The sequence below is a fragment of the Gopherus flavomarginatus genome, chromosome 4 (assembly GCF_025201925.1).
Source record: "Gopherus flavomarginatus isolate rGopFla2 chromosome 4, rGopFla2.mat.asm, whole genome shotgun sequence".
Classification (NCBI taxonomy): Eukaryota; Metazoa; Chordata; order Testudines; family Testudinidae; genus Gopherus; species Gopherus flavomarginatus.
In genome coordinates, this window is record NC_066620.1 from 60,918,480 (window position 1) to 60,936,873 (window position 18,394).

The following is an 18,394-nucleotide window of genomic DNA, read 5'->3' on the forward strand; positions in this document are numbered from 1 at the left end:
CATTTTTCTTCTCCCTTTCATAACCAACCACTGTGTCATTCAAACTCCATTCTGCCAGGTGGGATAGGGCATTTTTTCAAAATAATGTTAATGCTATTTGATGAATCGCTGAAATATAACACAAGACTAGCTACAATAATATATTCCAAAGTCTACCATGGACTAAAATTAAATTATGTGACGTTGTGATACTCTATGCATCTTCTATTTTCTTTCTTTCTGTGCTCTACTTTTCTCCCTTAAGAAACCGAGTAATTTGTATTCTGTTATCAAAGATATTTCCGTATCAAGCTAATTCATGCATACTACTGGGAGCAAATAATTTTTTTGTTTTAATCCCAGCTCTGCTACTGGTTCTCACAACCTCTCTTTCCCAGTCTCTAGTATGTAAAAATTGAAATGTACCTACCTGACAGGGCTTGTGCAAATATTAAATAATTTACCTCTATAAAGTACTTTGAAGATGAAATGTGCTCTATAAGTAGCAAATATTAAGATCCTCACCATATGCTAATTGGACATTTAATATTGGTTCTGTTGGTATAGGTTTTATTAAAACTTCAATACAATTTTATTCATTTTAAAAGTATGCTGCAGAGAGAAACACAGCAGAAACCCATTTCATATCTTTTCAACATCTTTAAGACCTAAGTACTCCAGCAATTACTCTCTTAATTCTACAGTTAAATCAGTGTCACTAGGAGAATCCAGCAAAACTGGAAAGTTCTCCTACCAACCACTGAATGGCCATACCTGAGGGTGACTGAATCAACATGGAAGATCAAAAGATCAAAATCCTTTAGCATTTTAAAATAAAATCAATAAGAAATAAACTTCCTTAACAGAACACCTTTCATCCTGTACGGTTCTGAAGTGCTTTAACAAACTGCCTAAACTCATAGAATAGAATATCAGGGTTGGAAGGGACCTCAGGAGGTCATCTAGTCCCATCCCCTGCTCAAAGCAGGACCAATCCCCACACAGATTTTTGCCCCAAATCCCTAAATGGCCCCCTCAAGCATTGAATTCACAACTCTGGATTGAGCAGGCCAACATTCAAACCACTGAGCCGCTATTACCCAACCTCTGTATAGTACAGGGATCTCTTCATCCCCCAGTCACATGCAGTTTACTGTTTAACGTTGCATAGCAATACTACACAATGGTTTAGAGCTGGGTTTTAAATAATGTCTAAACTAAAACTGCAGGAAGAACCTAGGTAGACAATTAATTACTGTGATGCAATATGGCCAGGACATCTGTGTTAATAATCCTCGTCTTACAAAAAGGGCCCTGGGATCTTTTGCAACCATAAGTGATCAGGACTTTGTTTCTACAATTCATACAAATGGTGCCACTTTCATTTGCACATTTAATACACTTATTACCTTGTTAGTGAATTAGTTCAGTACTGCCTCAAAAGGAAGAGTGTTATTTAGGCACTAAACAGTGTTGCCTAGTGATAGGGAACTGGACTGGGACTCAGGAGACTGGGTTCTATTCCCAGCTCTGCCAGTGGAAAGCACTTTGAGATCTGATGATGATAGGAGCTGGGAATTATTATTATTTACTGAATTCCAAAACACCATTTTCTGAAGCATCTAGGATAGGTCTCCTTATCAAAGTTGTGACCCAACCCAACCCTACATTGTCTATGAGATCGGACTCAATCACAGCAAAAATGGTCTGGCTCTAGACCATTATGACGGTTTAATGCTAGAAGGTAGGCACTCAATGCCAAGAAACACTACGTGCCATAGGAAATATTAAACTTTTATTTCATCTCTCAGTTTCTGGTGGTTATTCAGGAGCCTAGAGACTCACGTGAATATTGGTCAATACTGACTCCTTCACCATCACCATAGATCATAGCTGACATGACTATAACTATTCATAGTTCATAATGACAATCGTGGAATACTCTCATTCTTACATTCTGAGAAGGGCAAACAGGGATTTTCAGTGGTTCTCAACCAGGGGTACATGTATCCATGGGGATACAGCAGACTACATAAAAAGCAGTAGTGAAGTCAGTACAAACTAAAATTTCATACAGATAATGACTTGTTTATACTGCTCTATATATTATACACTGAAATGCAAGTACAATATTTATATTCTAGTTGACTTATTTGATAAATTATATGGTAAAAATTAGAAAGTTAGCAATGTTTCAGTAATAGTGTACTGTGACACTTTGTATTTTTATGTCTGATTATATAAGCAAGCAGTTTTAAAGTGAGGTGTAACTTGGGGGTATGCAAGACAAATCAGACTCTTGAAAGGGGTAGAGTAGTCTGGCAAGGTTGAGAGCCACTGCTATAATCATTCATTATTTTACAAACCCCTATCGTGTCCAGTCTTATGCCTCTCCTCCATAAACTAAGTCTAAATATTTTTAATCTCCCCTCAAAGAAGTCTTTCTATGCCTTCTGTTATTTTCATCACCTTTCTCTGGCACTTTTAGAAGTCAAAACAGAACAACAGTATTCAAGGCAAGTGTGAATCACTGATTTAAATAAAAGGCATTTAACATGATTTAAGGATATGTTTGTGCAACCCATGGATTCTAGTTGATAGTATTAAAATTATGAAATTACTGTATCATCAAAAGCCCCTGTACATGTGTATCTACCATCACTGCCAGGATCAGAGGCACACCAGACTGAGAATAAAAGGAAGTACTTAAGCTTAATGATTGTGCTTTAATAATAGGTATGCAAAAGGAGTCTGCTTGAGCTGGGAGAAGGTACTTCCCTCCTCCCACCTGAAAAGAGAGGGGAAGGAAGTAGGAATGTGGAAAATTCTCAAACATAGGACAAAGAAGCCAGGTGACCAAGTGAGAGCCAATAAAGGACACAAAGGAAGTTTGAGCAGGAGCAAGGAAGGGTACAGACTAGCCAAGGTCAAAAGAAGCAAGCTGACCTAGGGATAAGGCTCCATATTTCAGAAGACAAGCCGTGCAGTGGAGCAGGAGGACTTTGGATGGGTCAGAAGGACTGTGACCTCAGCCCAAAGAATGCTCTGCTGTGATGAGGAAACTGAAGCAGGGAAATGAGTGTAGGGTTTATTTATTTCTTTTTTAGATCTTTGTATTTTTCATGTGATTAAGTAAAGTGCAATGATGAATTAGAACTCTGTGCAAAGTGTCTGTGTGTTATAAGCTAAACCTACCATGTGTCCCCTTGAAGAAGTAAACCACAAGGCTCAGACTTTTGGGTGGAGTCCTGGGAGAAGGTGTGCCTAAGCCGTAGGGGAAGTCTAAGGGGCCACCAGTGAGTGCAGGGGCTAAGTAGCTGGGCCACATGGTCACAGCTCTCAGGAAGGGTGCTAAATAGAGGGTCTGCACTCTGAGCATATGCATAAGGACCCCAAAACTGGGACAGGGTGTAGGCTTTGTTTAGATTCCAGAGGCTTAAAACCCCACGTATTTAAATATTTTCCATATTATTTTTTACCCTTTCTGACTATAGCCTAACATCTTGCATGCTTATTCGACCACAAGTATGTATTGAGTACGTATTTTCACTGAGCTGTCTATAACTATGCTGAGGCTTTTATCAAAATCACCACCGTTAGTTTAGAACCTGTCAATGTGTACTACTATGACTATTTTATCTACCATCATGTTACCCCAGTCTAGCTTTGGGACTGGTTCTGTGAGGTATTCTGCATCCACAACTGGCAATGACTATTATGGAAGTTGAGGGTGATCAGACCCTCCAGGAGGTCCTTAACAATTTGCAGGATCAGGCTCTTTGTCAGTTCCTTCCAAGTTCCTCACAATCCTCTCTAGTCTTAAATAATAACCTACATAATCTCATTTGGGCTTCTAGATAATAATAATAGTTTTGTGTCCGCCATTATTTGCCATCTCACTATTCACACACTCTTCCAAAATAATTAATAACCAAAAATTGTTGTTGTAACAACATCACACTAACTTCCTAAACAACTGCTGCAAACTGAACTGAGCACTACATATTTTTGTCCTTAGGCAAGATTACACTATTTAAAAATAAATAAATAAAGAGAAATCCTTCACAGAACTGTGGCAAAGTAAACACAATGGACTACAACTGATTTTCTGAGAGACTACAGTCCATTGTGTGAATTAGTATTTCAGGACTTATAAAGTATGGATTACATAAATGTGTATTTAAGGACTTTAGAAATGCAAAGTATTGACAGGCCTACTACAGTGGATTATCATGTAAATTATCATGTATTCCGGGAGTTTTCAAGACATGCAGTATTGTGCTGTATTGTGACAATAGTTGAACGTGCACTTGGAAAGCTTGAGACCTGCTTCCACTTCCAGCAGAGATGATTGCGCCTAATTAATTACATTATGAGGTATTGTTAACAATAATTTTGTTCAGGATTCAAAATTTAGTAATTAAACTCAGGACCATGGATGAAACGAAAATTACCATATTTGGCATTTGTTGGGACTCTGCCTAACAGTATCCACAAACAAAACAGATTTTTGCCATGTTCACGCAACTTTAATTGTAGCATCACTCTAAGCTTCTCAATGTAAGGCACTATCAGCCAACTTTATATTTGTAAAAACAGATGGTGCAGGTGTTTATTTACTTTTAGATTTATGGTTTTTGATAATTAAAAAAAAGGAGGGGGAGAATTTAATTACCTTATTGTAAGTGGTGTTCTTTGAGATGTGTGGTCCCTATCTGCATTCTATTGTGGGTACACACGCACTCAATGTGTCTGAGACAGGAGAATTCTTGCAAGTAGTATCCACTTGTATGTAACAATGTCCCTGTTTTCCTCATGCTCCATAGCAAGAGGATAAGGAGCAGTTCCTTCTCTACTATGAATCTAGTCATGATCCGCAGAAGAGGGGAAGAGGGTGGGTAGTGGAATACAGATAGGGACCACACATCTCAAAGAACTCCAGTTATAATAAGGTAAGTAACTTCCTTTTCTTCTTTGAGTACTGGTCTCTATCTGTACTGCACCGTGTGTCAATGACTGACCAGCAGTGCTCAGAGAGAAGAGGTGTGAGGATGAAGGTGGTACACTGCTTGTAGGACCGCTGCCCCTAAGGATACATCAGCAGTGGAGTCTTGGACCAAGTTGTAATGTATTGTAAATGTGTGGCTGGAGTGTAACTATCCTGCAAATATCAGCAAGAGTACTTCTTGAATCGATGCTACAGAGGCTGCCTGAGCTGTCACAGAGTGAGCCTATGTCAACTGATAGAGTAAGGTACAATTAGAGATCCACTTAGGGCTCCCCTGAGAAGATACCTCATACTCATTCTACTATGTCAATAAACACCCTAGGCCAGAGGTTCTCAAACTGTGATCTGTGGACCACCAGTGGTACACGAGTTCCATTCAGGTGGCCTGTGGATTGTTCCCTCTAAGATGTACGAATGGCATGGCTCCATTAATTAGGTGCCTGGACCCTGGAGAAGATGCACATGTAAGGTGAGGTGGTGGCCTTGGGGGGAACAGGGGTAGGTGGGAGGGAGCAGTGGGGTGAGAAGAGAGGGTGGGAGAAATATGTGATGTGCAGGGCTGCAGAGGCCAGAGAAAGAGGTGGCTGTGGCTGCCAGGGAGAGAGAGCCCTCCTTTCTAGCTGTGGCGGGGGAGAGAGGGCACATTCCATCGCATTAGACTACTGATATTAAAATATGAGTTTGTGCTTTTATTCGTACAACAAAAAAACAATTATGTTTTTTAATATAGCACTTTTATCCAAAGTATGGCAAAGTACCTGCTTCTCCTCAGCAGGCTCAGTCCTTTTTAGTCTTAGAGACACAGGCTTGGCAAAGGCAAATCCTTCCAAGTAGCACAGGGTCTGGCTGATCCTTCCCTCAGTCAGTCCCTTGTGCTGGATTTCTCTCCTTCTGTGGACAGAGTGCAGCCTTCCTTGCTGGAAGAGATCAGAGCTTTGCTGCCCCTAACTTGCTGGCAGCTTCTCTGCTTCCCTCACTCTCCTGCCCTGCTTCCATGCCAGGGAGGGTTTTAAAAGGTCTCCAGCAACTGGGGCCAGCTGAATTTAATTAGTTCCCTGGTAAACTCCTTTTCCAGCTGAACCCTATTTCCCCATGGTTATCTCCCCTTAGTGGATAAGGAGAGGCCTTTTAACCACCTGGGACTAATTACTATCCCTCCCTTTGTAGCCATTTGTCCTGGGTTTGTCACAAAAGCTTTTTACAATAATTAGCTAATGGTACAAACAACATTTGGAAAGATCATTAAGTAGTCCACTGAGACCCTCTATGAGATTACCCATGGCATGAAATCTGTCTATGGGCAGGTAGGCTCTCACCTTGACTGAACCCAAGGCTGTTCCTACAAATTGAATGGTCTGTGTCAGAATCCAGGTAGACATTTTCATGTTTACACAAATTCCCAGGGATGCTAGAATGTGGAGCTGCAACCAAGTTGACATTAAAACATACTGGTGAGAACAGCTGGTTAAAAGACAGTCATCCAAGTGTGGGAAGATATTAGAGCCACCTTGTCTGAGCTAAATTGCTACTACTGAGAACACTTGTGAAGACTCAGAACTTTATCGAACCCAAATGGAAATTCCCTGCACTGATATTGGTGAGGGCTCACCACAAATCTGAGTAATCATCTGTGAGGGGGTGAATAGCCACATGTATCTTTCATATTGAGAGCTGTGAATTAGGTGCCTTTTTGTAGGGATGGTATTATTGATGTTAATGTAATCATATGGATGTTTTTGAATAAATTTATAATAAAAATGTTCCATTGACACAGGTTGAGAATGGATCTCTTGCCTCCTTCCTTCTTGGTGACTAAAATACTTTGAATAGAACCCTTTCCCTTGATGTTGAGAGGGTACCAGTTGTATTGCTCCTTGTTGGACAAAAGAGTGTACCTCCCGATGGATAATTCCCTTGTGAGAGCGGTCCGTGAAAAAGTTTGGTGAATGCAGTTTTGGGAGAGGTAGGCAGAAAAACTTGATGGTATAGCCAGAATGGATGATGTCCAGCATCCTCTTGTATGTTGTTCTTACCACCCAGTTTCTGGAAAATTTTGCTAGGCATTCCCCAAAATAGATCTTGGAATCGGGTGGAACTGGCATTGATACTGGCTCCCAGCTCTCTGGTGTCATTTCAAAAATATCTTTTGGAAGACGAGGTTGGGTGGCTGTGGCTGAAGTGGAAGACACTGGGTATCTTGGTCTCTGCATTTTCTGTTGTTTGTGACTCATAGGGGAGCAGGACATAAAATGGCTGAAGTAAAGCGCTTGACTTGTAGGGCTGTCTAAGACATTTTCTCTTTGAGGAAAGTGTATATATATCCAGAATGTGGAGGGTTGCTCTACAAGTGCAGAGACTCAGCTATTTTTTTGTTCAAAAGATTAGGTCTCATGAAAAGGTAACTCTTCAACCATGTTTTGAACCTTCCTGGGGAACCACGAAGTGTGTAATCACAATTCCTGTTCCATCACAACAGTAATTGTCATGGATCTCGATGCCAAATAAGCTGCATCAACTGGGGCTTGTAATGGGGTTCTGATCCCTAGTCTGCCCTTGTCAATAAGGGCTTGAAATTGAGCCGTCTTCCTGAGGTAACTTTATCCTTAAAGTCCAGGAATTTAGAATAGTTCAGGAAATCATTTTTGGAGAGAAGGGCCTGACAATTTGAGATCCTAAATTGCAGGCTGGTAGATGTAAAGACCTTCCTCACCCATCTTGAACAGGGTCAGGAAGGGATCCCTTCTCTTACAGAGTCTAGGAGGGAATCCACTTTAGTATTTGTAAGAGTGCCTCTTACTCTCATGAGGGGGGGCAGACAAAGGGTCCTTTCCTCTGCCTTTCTCCATTCTGGAGTCAGACATAAGTAGGGGGCACATGCCTGATCGACTCTGGCTGATATATGTAGGGTGACGGGTACCTCTCCAGCCTGGGTCTGACTGATGCCTCATCTTGTGCTCCATGATCTCTCATGCCTGCTATGCTCAGCCATGGAAAGAGCGGCAGATACTGCACTTGAAAGAGATACCTGCCTCCCCAAGGCAGCAGAGGTAGTGCTGATGGTTGTCCCTGACCAAAAAAGAGTGGGAGCAGGAAATATATTTCTGAAGCCTAAGAGACTGGGAAGGTTCCCCACAGTGGGGATTCTAACACTAGCAAACTAGAACTAACAACAAAACTAAAAATAATATAAAACTATGAATATTTACAGGGAGAAGAGAAAGGATCAGCTCCAGACACCAGAGGATTCTGACTCAGGCCATTTGGCGATAAGAAGCAACTGGAAAGGCAGTCGGTCTGCCCCACCTTTTATACCCATGGTGTGGCGCATGAGGAGAGCAGGGGGCACAGGCACAGACCAATGGACACTACTTGCAAGAATTCTCTGGTCTCCAGTACAAGGAGCTCATGTGTATCCACAGTGGAATACACATAAGGATCAGCACTTGAAGAACGTCCTATTACTGATATTAGAAAATTGGCTACTGTTATTGTTACTCCATGTATTTTAGGAACTTCTATGTCACAGTCAGGTGTCTCAGCCCTCGAGGGAGCTCCCACTATGATCCCCCTTCCAGTAGTCCCTGCCTTCCCCACCCCATTCCTTACCCCTTCCCTGCTGGCCTTGAGAAGCGGGTGCTGAGATGTGCTGTCCCGCTGTGGGGAGAGGAGCCTCCTTGCCACCTATGTTCTATTTCTGCAAACCATGTAGATTGCTCATCCTATTTTGGGTAACTTTTATCCTCCCTATCCTACAGTTTTCCCTCTCTACTATTTTCTGGCAGCACCTCTAGCCCCCTTCTTAACACCTTTCGTCTACCTCCTGTTTGCCTCTCTCCTTCCCATGCCTCCATCTATTTGACCCTCTGCACAAATTGCCCCATCCCTCCCTTCCAATTTTCCCCCTCTTCACGCGTAAGCCCCTGTTAATAGCAGCAAGCATATTGTGATTCTAAGTGAGGGCAGAGTAAGGGTAGCAACTTCAGCAGATTTTACTGAGCATGCTCAGTAATAGTAATGTAGAAAATTGTGCCATGAAGCAGTGTGTGCCACTACACTGACCATGCTCCCAGATGTGCACGGTGGATACAGGATAGCTGTGTGGCCATGTGTGCCTGCAGCTTACAGGGAATGCTATTTCTAACTATACTATTCAAAATTTAAATAAGATATATTGTGCACAGAAAGGGACCTAAACTAGATCAAAGTTCTTGCCTTCTGCTTATGATGTTGAATATTTTTTATGCATATAAACAGTTACTTTAAAGCTCAAGTTTTGGCACTCAAGTATGCTTTGAACAGCATAAACAACAGCTAAAGGAAAACATTCAGCAATATTTAATACTATAAATAGTATTTTTAAATTCCAGTGTCTGTTGGCTCCATGGCATTAATAGCTGACTTGGGCTTCCACATGTGTAGGTAATTATTTTGCTCAGAATTCTGAAGTTCCCAAAAATCACATGCTCCTTTCCTTTTTCCTCTGTTGCCAATACACAGAAACATCAAAGATAGCCTAAGTTAATTACAATGAATGTATCACTTTTTGAAGATTTTAGGCCTTCTAGATTTTAGTGTTAGATTTAAAAGAAGTTGTTCTGCATTTGAATCTAAATCTTTCTGTAGTCTAGAGCCTCTGCCCACTTGGCTCCTTTTATAAATGCTTTGGAGGCCTTGGCTTCAGCTGTTACTACTATAGTTAGTTTTTGGCGACTGGTCAGTTTCCATTTTTCTTAAAAACAACAGTGGTTATGCCTTTATTGAAGAAGTCTTTCTCAATGATCTCCTTCTCAGGTTTGGCATCCCTTACTAAGATTTTGGGAAAAAGAAGCTGCTACAGTATATAATCAATTTCACTTTGGGTTTAGGGCAGGTCGCAGGATTCAAGGAAACAATTTGTTCTGTAAAATGAATACAGGAAATGCAGGGACTAGAGCCAAATCTTGAGATTCTTCAGTTTTTTCTCAGAAAATTCCTACTGATTTCAACAGGAGTATGCCCAAGTAAGAAAACCTGAATAAGGACCTCAGAATTTAGATTATATTTCTATGACATTCTAAGATGCACCAAACTTGTCCCTGCTGTATGTCACATATTATGCCAATTGTGAAATTTTCCTGACCAAATGCTAATCTAAAAATGTGATTTATATGTTATATAGCATAATGTATTATTCACAATGGAACAATTACATACAAACCTAGATCTGTACAATATGGAATGTAGAAATCCATAAGCAGGTATAAGTATTTGAATTCCGTGTCAGGTACCATTCATTTTACTTTTACCCACATGACTATATGCATCTATAAAGAGGGTGATACACTCACTTATATCAAATGCATAAATTTATGTCAAACATTGTAGTTAAGATTTTACAAACACAAGGGTTAAGAAATTAAAAGTTATAATTCCCATAGCAACCATAACTTCTGTAATGCTGTTAACTTTAATGTCTTAATACAATATATGGACACAACATGGATTAGTAATGTGATCTGGGAATCAAAGCTTTAAATGTTGTGTCTTCTATACATATAAAAAAAGCAGCTATAACGTTTCACCAACGTCGTTTCTGCATTTCATTTCCTTGCTTTATTTTTTTAAATGTATAAAATAAGAACTTTTTAAACTTTCCCCATTGTTTCCCCAAATGTAGGTAAAAATCCTGATTCCACTGAAGTCAATGACAAAACTCCCATTGACCTTATTCTTTACTGAAGGATGTAAATGAATGCTAAATCTGAAGCTTTAAATCCACATCATTTATTACTATATATACTCATTTATAAGCCGAATATTTTTGGTAAAACAGTGACGCATCAAAGAGCAGAGGTTGGCTTATAAACGGGTCTCCACCAAAAATTGATGATTTTAAACTCTATTGAACCATTGAATTGAATATCTAAATACATTGTTGTTTTGTTTACCTGGAGCGTCTGCAGGCATGGAGCCCCTCAGCTCCCATTGGTTGGGAACGGCGAACCACGGTCACAGGGAGCTGAAGGGCTCCATGTCTGCAGACGCTCCAAGTAAACAAAACGTTCCAACCCACCAGCGGCTTACTCTGACAGCCCGGAGTCAAAGTTCGGCAACCTCTGAAATATAGGGTCGGCTTATGAAAGGCTCGTACAGTTTTTGCTATTTTTACTTATTCATCTTGGGAGGTCAGCTTATAAACGAATGGGCAAATGAATGAGTATATAAGACGGTTACTCACCTTTGTAACTGTTGTTCTTTGAGATGTGTTGCTCATATCCATTCCAGTTAGGTGTGCGCGCCGCGCGTGCACGTTCGTCGGAAATCTTTTCCCCTAGCAACTCCAGTGGGCCGGCAGGTCGCCCCCTAGAGTGGCGCTGCCATGGCGCCTGATATATACCCCTGCCGGCCCACCCGCTCATCAGTTCCTTCTTGCCGGCTACTCCGACAGTGGGGAAGGAGGGCGGGTGTGGAATGGATATGAGCAACACATCTCGAAGAACAACAGTTACAAAGGTGAGTAACCGTCTTTTCTTCTTCGAGTGATTGCTCATATCCATTCCAGTTAGGTGAATCCCAAGCCATACCTAGGCGGTGGGGTCGGAGTGAGAAGTAGTGGCATGGAGCACTGCAGATCCGAAGGCCGCGTCCTCTCTGGACTGCTGGACTAGGGCGTAGTGGGAAGCAAAGGTGTGGACCGATGACCAGGTCGCTGCCCGACAGATTTCCTGGATGGGCACATGGGTGAGGAAAGCCAGCGACGACGCCTGCGCCCTGGTAGAGTGCGCAGTCACACGGCCCGTAGGAATGTGAGCCAAGTCATAGCAGGTCCTGATACAGGACGTTACCCACGAGGATAACCTCTGCGAGGAAATGGGAAGCCCCTTAATGCGGTCCGCTACTGCCACGAAAAGCTGGAGGGATTTGCGGAACGGTTTGGTCCTCTCCACATAAAACGCGAGAGCCCGACGGACATCAAGCGAGTGGAGTTGTTGCTCCCTGCGTGAAGAATGAGGCTTCGGGAAAAAAACTGGGAGGAAGATCTCCTGGTTGACGTGAAAGGCTGAGACCACCTTGGGGAGAAAGGCAGGGTGCGGTCTCAGCTGCACCTTATCTTTATGGAAGACCGTATACGGGGGATCTACCGTGAGAGCCCGGAGTTCCGACACCCGTCTAGCTGAGGTAATGGCTACTAAAAAGGCAGTCTTCCAAGAAAGATAGAGCAGGGAGCAAGTCGCTAACAGCTCAAAGGGGGGCCCCATGAGCCGAGACAAAACCAGGTTAAGATCCCAGGTAGGGGCAGGGGGTCGGACGTTAGGGTATAGACGTTCCAGCCCCTTAAGGAATCTAGTCACCGTCGGGTGAGAGAAAACAGAGCGGCCATCCCCACGCGGGTGAAAGGTGGAGATAGCCGCCAGGTTGGACCCGAAGGGACGATATCGCCAGGCCCTGTTGCTTTAGGGACCAAATATAGTCCAAAATATTGGCCACCGATACTTCCATCGGGAGGAAACCCCTCTCCGTGCACCAACAGGAGAAACGCTTCCACTTGGCCGAGTACGTCGCTCTAGTGGAAGGCTTCCTGCTGCCCAAGAGTACCTCACGTACCGGGGTGGAGCAGCGTAACTCGGATCTGGTCAGCCATGCAGGAGCCACGCTGCTAGGTGCACCGACTGGAGGTCCGGGTGACAGAGAGTACCGTGGTCCTGGGTGATCAGGTCTGGGTGAAGGGGCAGGGGAACTGGGTTGGCTATGGCCAGGTCCAGCAACATGGGGTACCAATGTTGCCTGGGCCACGCTGGGGCTACCATGATCACGTGGGCCCTGTCCCTGCGCACCTTCAGAAGGACCTTGTGGACCAGCGGGAACGGGGGAAACGCATAGAACAAGTGGATTGTCCATGGAATAAGGAAGGCGTCCGCTATAGACCCGGGTTCCCGGCCCTGAAAGGAGCAGAACGCCTGGCATTTCCTGTTCCCCCTGGACGCGAAGAGGTCCACGCGGGGCAACCCCACCTCTGGAAGATTGAGAGGGCGACGTCCAGGTGGAGGGACCACTCGTGCGCGAGGAAGGATCTGCTCAGGCGGTCCGCCAGCGTGTTCCGTACTCCGGGGAGGAAGGAAGCCGTGAGGTGAATGGAGTGGGCTATACAAAAGTTCCAGAATCGCATCGCCTCGTGACATAGGGGAGAGGATCTGGTGCCGCCCTGCTTGTTGATATAGTACCTGGTCGTCGTGTTGTTGGTGAATACCGCGACACAACGACCTTGAAGCTGGTGACAGAACGTTTGACAAGCAAGGCGGACCGCTCTCAACTCCCGCATGTTGATGTGTAGCTCCACCTCCTGCGGGGACCACAGGCCCTGTGTCCTCAGGGTTCCCAGGTGGGCCCCCCAGCCGAGATCTGAGGCGTCCGTCGTTAGGGACACCGAGGGCTGGGGTGGGTGGAATGGGAGCCCCGCACACACAACGGATTGGTCTAGCCACCAACTGAGGGAATCCAACACCCCCTGGGGGATTGTGATAAGCGTGTCTAGTGACTGCCTTGCCAGCCGGTAATGTGCGATGAGCCAAGACTGGAGGGGCCTCATGTGGAGCCATGCATACTCTGTCACAAACGTGCAGGCCGCCATATGGCCTAACAGGGTTAGGCATGTCCGTATCGATGTCAGGGGGGCTGCCAGCAAGCACTGAACGATCGCCGACAACGACTGGAACCTGGGCAACGGTAGAAGGGCCCTGGCCAAGGTGGAGTTCAGGACGGCCCCAATGAACTCCACCCTCTGCGAGGTGAGCAGAGTGGACTTGTCCACGTTGATCATGAGGCCCAAGGTAGCAAACAGGCCAGTGATCCTGCGGACGTGGCTGCGGACCTGCAGCTCTGACGTGCCCCGAATTAGCCAATCGTCGAGGTAAGGGAACACGTGAATGTGACTGCGCCGAAGATGTGCCACAACGACAGCCATGCATTTTGTGAATACCCTCGGAGCCATAGAGAGGCCAAACGGGAGGACCGCGAATTGGTAGTGATGGCGGTCGACCACGAACCGAAGGAAATGTCTGTGGTGTGGCCGTATGGCAATATGAAAATAAGCGTCCTGCATGTAGAGGGCGGCATACCAGTCTCCAGGATCCAGGGATGGGATAATGGTCCCCAGGGATACCATGTGGAACTTCAAGTTCACTAGATATTTGTTGAGCTCTCGCAGGTCAAGGATAGGTCTGAGGCCTCCCTTGGCCTTGGGGATCAGAAAGTAGCGGGAATAAAACCCCTTGCCCCTCTCGTTCTCTGGAACCGCCTCTATAGCTCCTTTGTCGAGGAGCGTCTGCACCTCCTGGCAGGAGGAATTGCTCGTGAGAGGGGTCCCTGAAGAGGGACGAGGGTGGGGGGCGGGAAGGAGGAAAAGATATAAACTGCAGACGGTATCCCGTCTGCACCATGCGTAACATCCGACCGCTGGGTCTTATTTGGGTCCACGCCTGGAGGAAAAACAAAAGGCGGTTGGAAAACGGGGGAGAAGGATCCATGGGGGACACTGGTACTACGCCTTCGGGCGCACCTTCAAAACGAAGGTTTGGGTTCAGGTGGGGCTTTAGAGGAGCTTTGGTTTTGCCCCCCTTGATTCCCCGACTGCCTGCGCCTGCCATTTCTGCCGCGGTGCCTATTAAGGTTCTGCCGCTGGTGGAACTGGGGGTATGGCCGGCGCTGCTGCTGTTGTTGCGGCTGGAAGGGTCTGCGTTGCGACCCAGGAGTGTGCATCCCAAGGGAGCGCATAATGACCCGATTGTCCTTGAGACTTTTCAGTCTGGGGTCTGTTTTCTCCGAGAACAGGCCCTGACCTTTGAACGGGAGGTCCTGGATGGTGTATTGGAGCTCCGGTGGAAGGCCAGAAACCTGAAGCCAGGAGATGCGACGCATTGTCACCCCCGAGGCGAGGGTAAGGGCAGCCAAGTCCGCAGCGTCCAAGGAGGCCTGCAACGAGGTTCTTGCGACCTTCTTGCCCTCATCAAGAATCGCCGCAAATTCTTGACGCGCCTCCTGTGGCAACAGCTCTTTGAACTTATCCGCTGCCACCCAAGAGTTAAAGGCGTAGTGGCTAAGAAGGGTTTGCTGGTTGGAAACCCTGAGCTGAAGGACCCCCGCCGAATAGACCTTGCAGCCGAGGAGGTCCATATGCCTGGCCTCCTTGGATTTGGGGGCTGGGGCTTCCTGCCCATGACGCTCCCTCTCGTTCACCGACTGTACCACGAGGGAGCATGGTGTCGGGTGAATATGGAGGTACTCGTAGCCCTTGGAGGGGGCCATGTACTCCCTTTCGACGCCCCGTGCAGTAGGGGGGATGGAGGCCAGCGATTGCCAGATCGTATTGGCGTTGGCCTGGATCGTCCGAATAAAGGGCAGGGCGACCCTAGTGGGAGCATCGGAGGAGAGGATGCTGACAACGGGATCCTCGATCTCATAGACCTCCTCAGCTCGCAGGCTCAAGTTCTGTGCTACGCACCTGAGGAGGTCCTGATGTGCCCTGAGATCTAGCGGAGGAGGGCTATTGGAAGAAGTGCCTGCCACCGCCTCATCAGGAGAAGACAATGAGGAGACCCCCGGCAAGAGAGTGTTCAGCGGGGGGTCTGCCTCAGCCTTCGCCTCTGACTCTGGAGGGAGATCAGGGTCTTGTTGTTTTGACCCGTCCTCCCCGTCCGGGGAGGGGGGGGGGGCGAGACAACGACGCCTCCGGCACCCTGTGCTCTGTCATTGCAGGCCTAGGAGGAAGCTCTTGGGGGCCCTGGGCTTGGTGATACGCCCAGGGTGTCCAGAACCCCCACTGCTGCGGTCCCTGGTCCTGTTGTGGAGGGTCTTGGAAAAGGGCCACTTGTCTGTCAGTGCCCAGCGCATATACACTGTCAGCCTGCGACGATACTGACGGCTGTCTGGATTGCCATGGAGGGGCCGACCGCGGCTGGTAAGAGTCTCCGTGTCCTGGCGCCGAAGATGTTCTCGGTGCCGGGGACCAGTACCGGGAGTCATACCGGTGCCGAGATCGGGACCGGGGTCTGTCTTGGACTCGGTGCCGGGATCGGGACCGGGACCTGCCACCGACGCGGTGCTGGGAGGTTGACTGGGACCGGGACCTGCCACCAGCTCGGTGCCTGGAGGTCGACCGGGGCGCTGATCAATGGCGGGAATGGCTCCTAGAGTCCCGGTGCCGGTATCGGTGGCTGGAACCAGACCGGGACCGTCTGAAGGCCGATTGGTGCCGCAAGTACAACCGGTACTGCCGAGGGGAGCGGTGCTGGGACTGCGAGCGGCGGCGGGATCTTGAGCGACCACGGTGCCGGGACCTCGACAGCGAGCGTGAGTCCCGAGACGGTGCTCTCAAGATTGGTTTGCCTCTGGACGCCACCCGCACCGGAGGAACCGGGGGTGGAGGCTGAGTTGGCTCAGTCAGGGCAATGAGGTCCCGTGCCGAGGCGAAGGTCTCCGGCGTCGATGGGACCAATAGCTCAACCCCAGATCTTATGGGGGAGCTCGGCGGAACCGGACTCGATGGACCCTCCGGGTCCGGAGTCGACGGGATCCCTGTCGGTAGCGCAGCGGCAGATGTACGTGCCGGGCGCTCCACTCAAGTCTGCCTGGATGGAGTTGCAGACTTCGAGGGCCTTGCTTCTGTACCCGGTGCCGGGGAGTCTTTCCGGTGCCGGCGTCGAGGTGACGGTCTGTGAAGTTGCCAGGTCGAGTGCCGCTTCCATGAGGAGAGTCCTAAGTCTCTGGTCTCTCTCCTTCTTTGTTCTAGGCTTAAAAGCCTTACAAATGCGGCACTTGTCCGATATGTGCAATTCCCCCAGGCACTTTAGGCACGCGTCGTGAGGGTCGCTGGTCGGCATCGGCTTCTTACAGGCCGCACATTGCTTGAAGCCCGGCGAACCAGGCATGAGCCCGGTGCCGGGAAGGGCTACTGCCCAAACCGGCTAACAAATATTTACAAATATTATTTACTACTTAACTAACTACACTTAACTACTAACTACAACTATAAACAGTAGAACAAGGTGAGCTAGCGACGTGGAGGACAGCTATGCCGCGCTCCACAGTTCCAACGACTGACATGGCGGTAAGAAGGAACTGAGGAGCGGGTGGGCCGGCAGGGGTATATATCAGGCGCCATGGCGGCGCCACTCTAGGGGGCGACCTGCCGGCCCACTGGAGTTGCTAGGGGAAAAAGTTTCCGACGAACGTGCACGCACGGCGCGCACACCTAACTGGAATGGATATGAGCAATCACTCGAAGAAGAAATAGTAGTTATCTGAACAAATCGAAGCATGTGAAAAATATTAACTGGAAAGCTCACAGATCAACACGTTTAAATAACTCAGACTAGATGAACATATTTTCTTCAAACACTCGCTTCCTAGGTAAGAACAAGCATTCTATTAGGTAACTGCCAAAGGCATTGAACGTAGAAGCTTAGACTGAAAGTTCATTATGAACCACAGCTATAGCACTGTTAGTACAACACTACATTAAAATATCTCAGTCTAATTTATCACCTTTTTCTTTATAACTACAGGGAACACACGTGCAGGCCCAAAGGATACGGTTTAAATGGCCAGGGCATCTTGCAATGATTAAGAATGTACAGAGGCCCTTGAAGTAGTGATTTTTTCCCTCCAATCACCTCTCATCAAAAAAGCACCTACACCGTTATTGTGGAAACTTCCAAAACTACTCATTTTCAGGCACAGAATAGAAATTTCATCTTTTACCATATCAGGCATGGAAATTTCAGCCTGAAAAAGTAAAAGTTTCAGAAAATAATGAATGAATGAAAAAAGTTTATAACGAAAAATATGCAACCTTAATGAAACACCGCAGTTTTCAGAGTTCTGAGCACTCATTGCTCCCATTGGCTTCAGTGGAAACTGGGGTTGTTCAGCAATTCTGGAAAAACAGGCAATTTCTATATACTCTAAATTTGGACAAAAGAACTTAATTTTACATTTAAATATTTGGGCTTTTTGGACCCAGCTGTGTATTTTGATGTCTATATATCTCTTGGGCAGTGTCTACACTCTGAAATTTTACAAAAAAAAAAAAATCTCACCAGTGCTAACTTTGCATCATCTACACCTGTGTGTAAATGGGAGACCTAGTATAGATAAGGCTCTGTTGGCTTCTGGCACTTTTATGACTTTGTTTGTGTGACGGGATCTATCAAGCTTTTGGTGCCCCCTGCTGGAGGCACAACCCACCCAAATAAAGTATCCTTTTGAGGGAAAATGAGTTTAGATTTCCAAGAACTGCCTGGACAGACCACCCAGGATTTCTTGCTGGTGGAACCAACAAGCATTAGTCCTCCAGTGGCTAGAAGGGCCAGGAGCAGGCAGAAGTCAACCAGGGCCTAGCAGGTAAGATAACACAGGGTGGCTATTCCTTCC

General features: G+C 46.5%; 1 protein-coding gene across 5 annotated transcripts in view; it reads right to left on the reverse strand.

Annotated features, from left to right (window-relative positions):
- Nucleotides 1–18,394, reverse strand: part of BABAM2 (BRISC and BRCA1 A complex member 2) — a 337,614-nt gene that overhangs the window by 89,967 nt on the left and 229,253 nt on the right. The gene's annotated exons all lie outside the window — the stretch shown is intronic.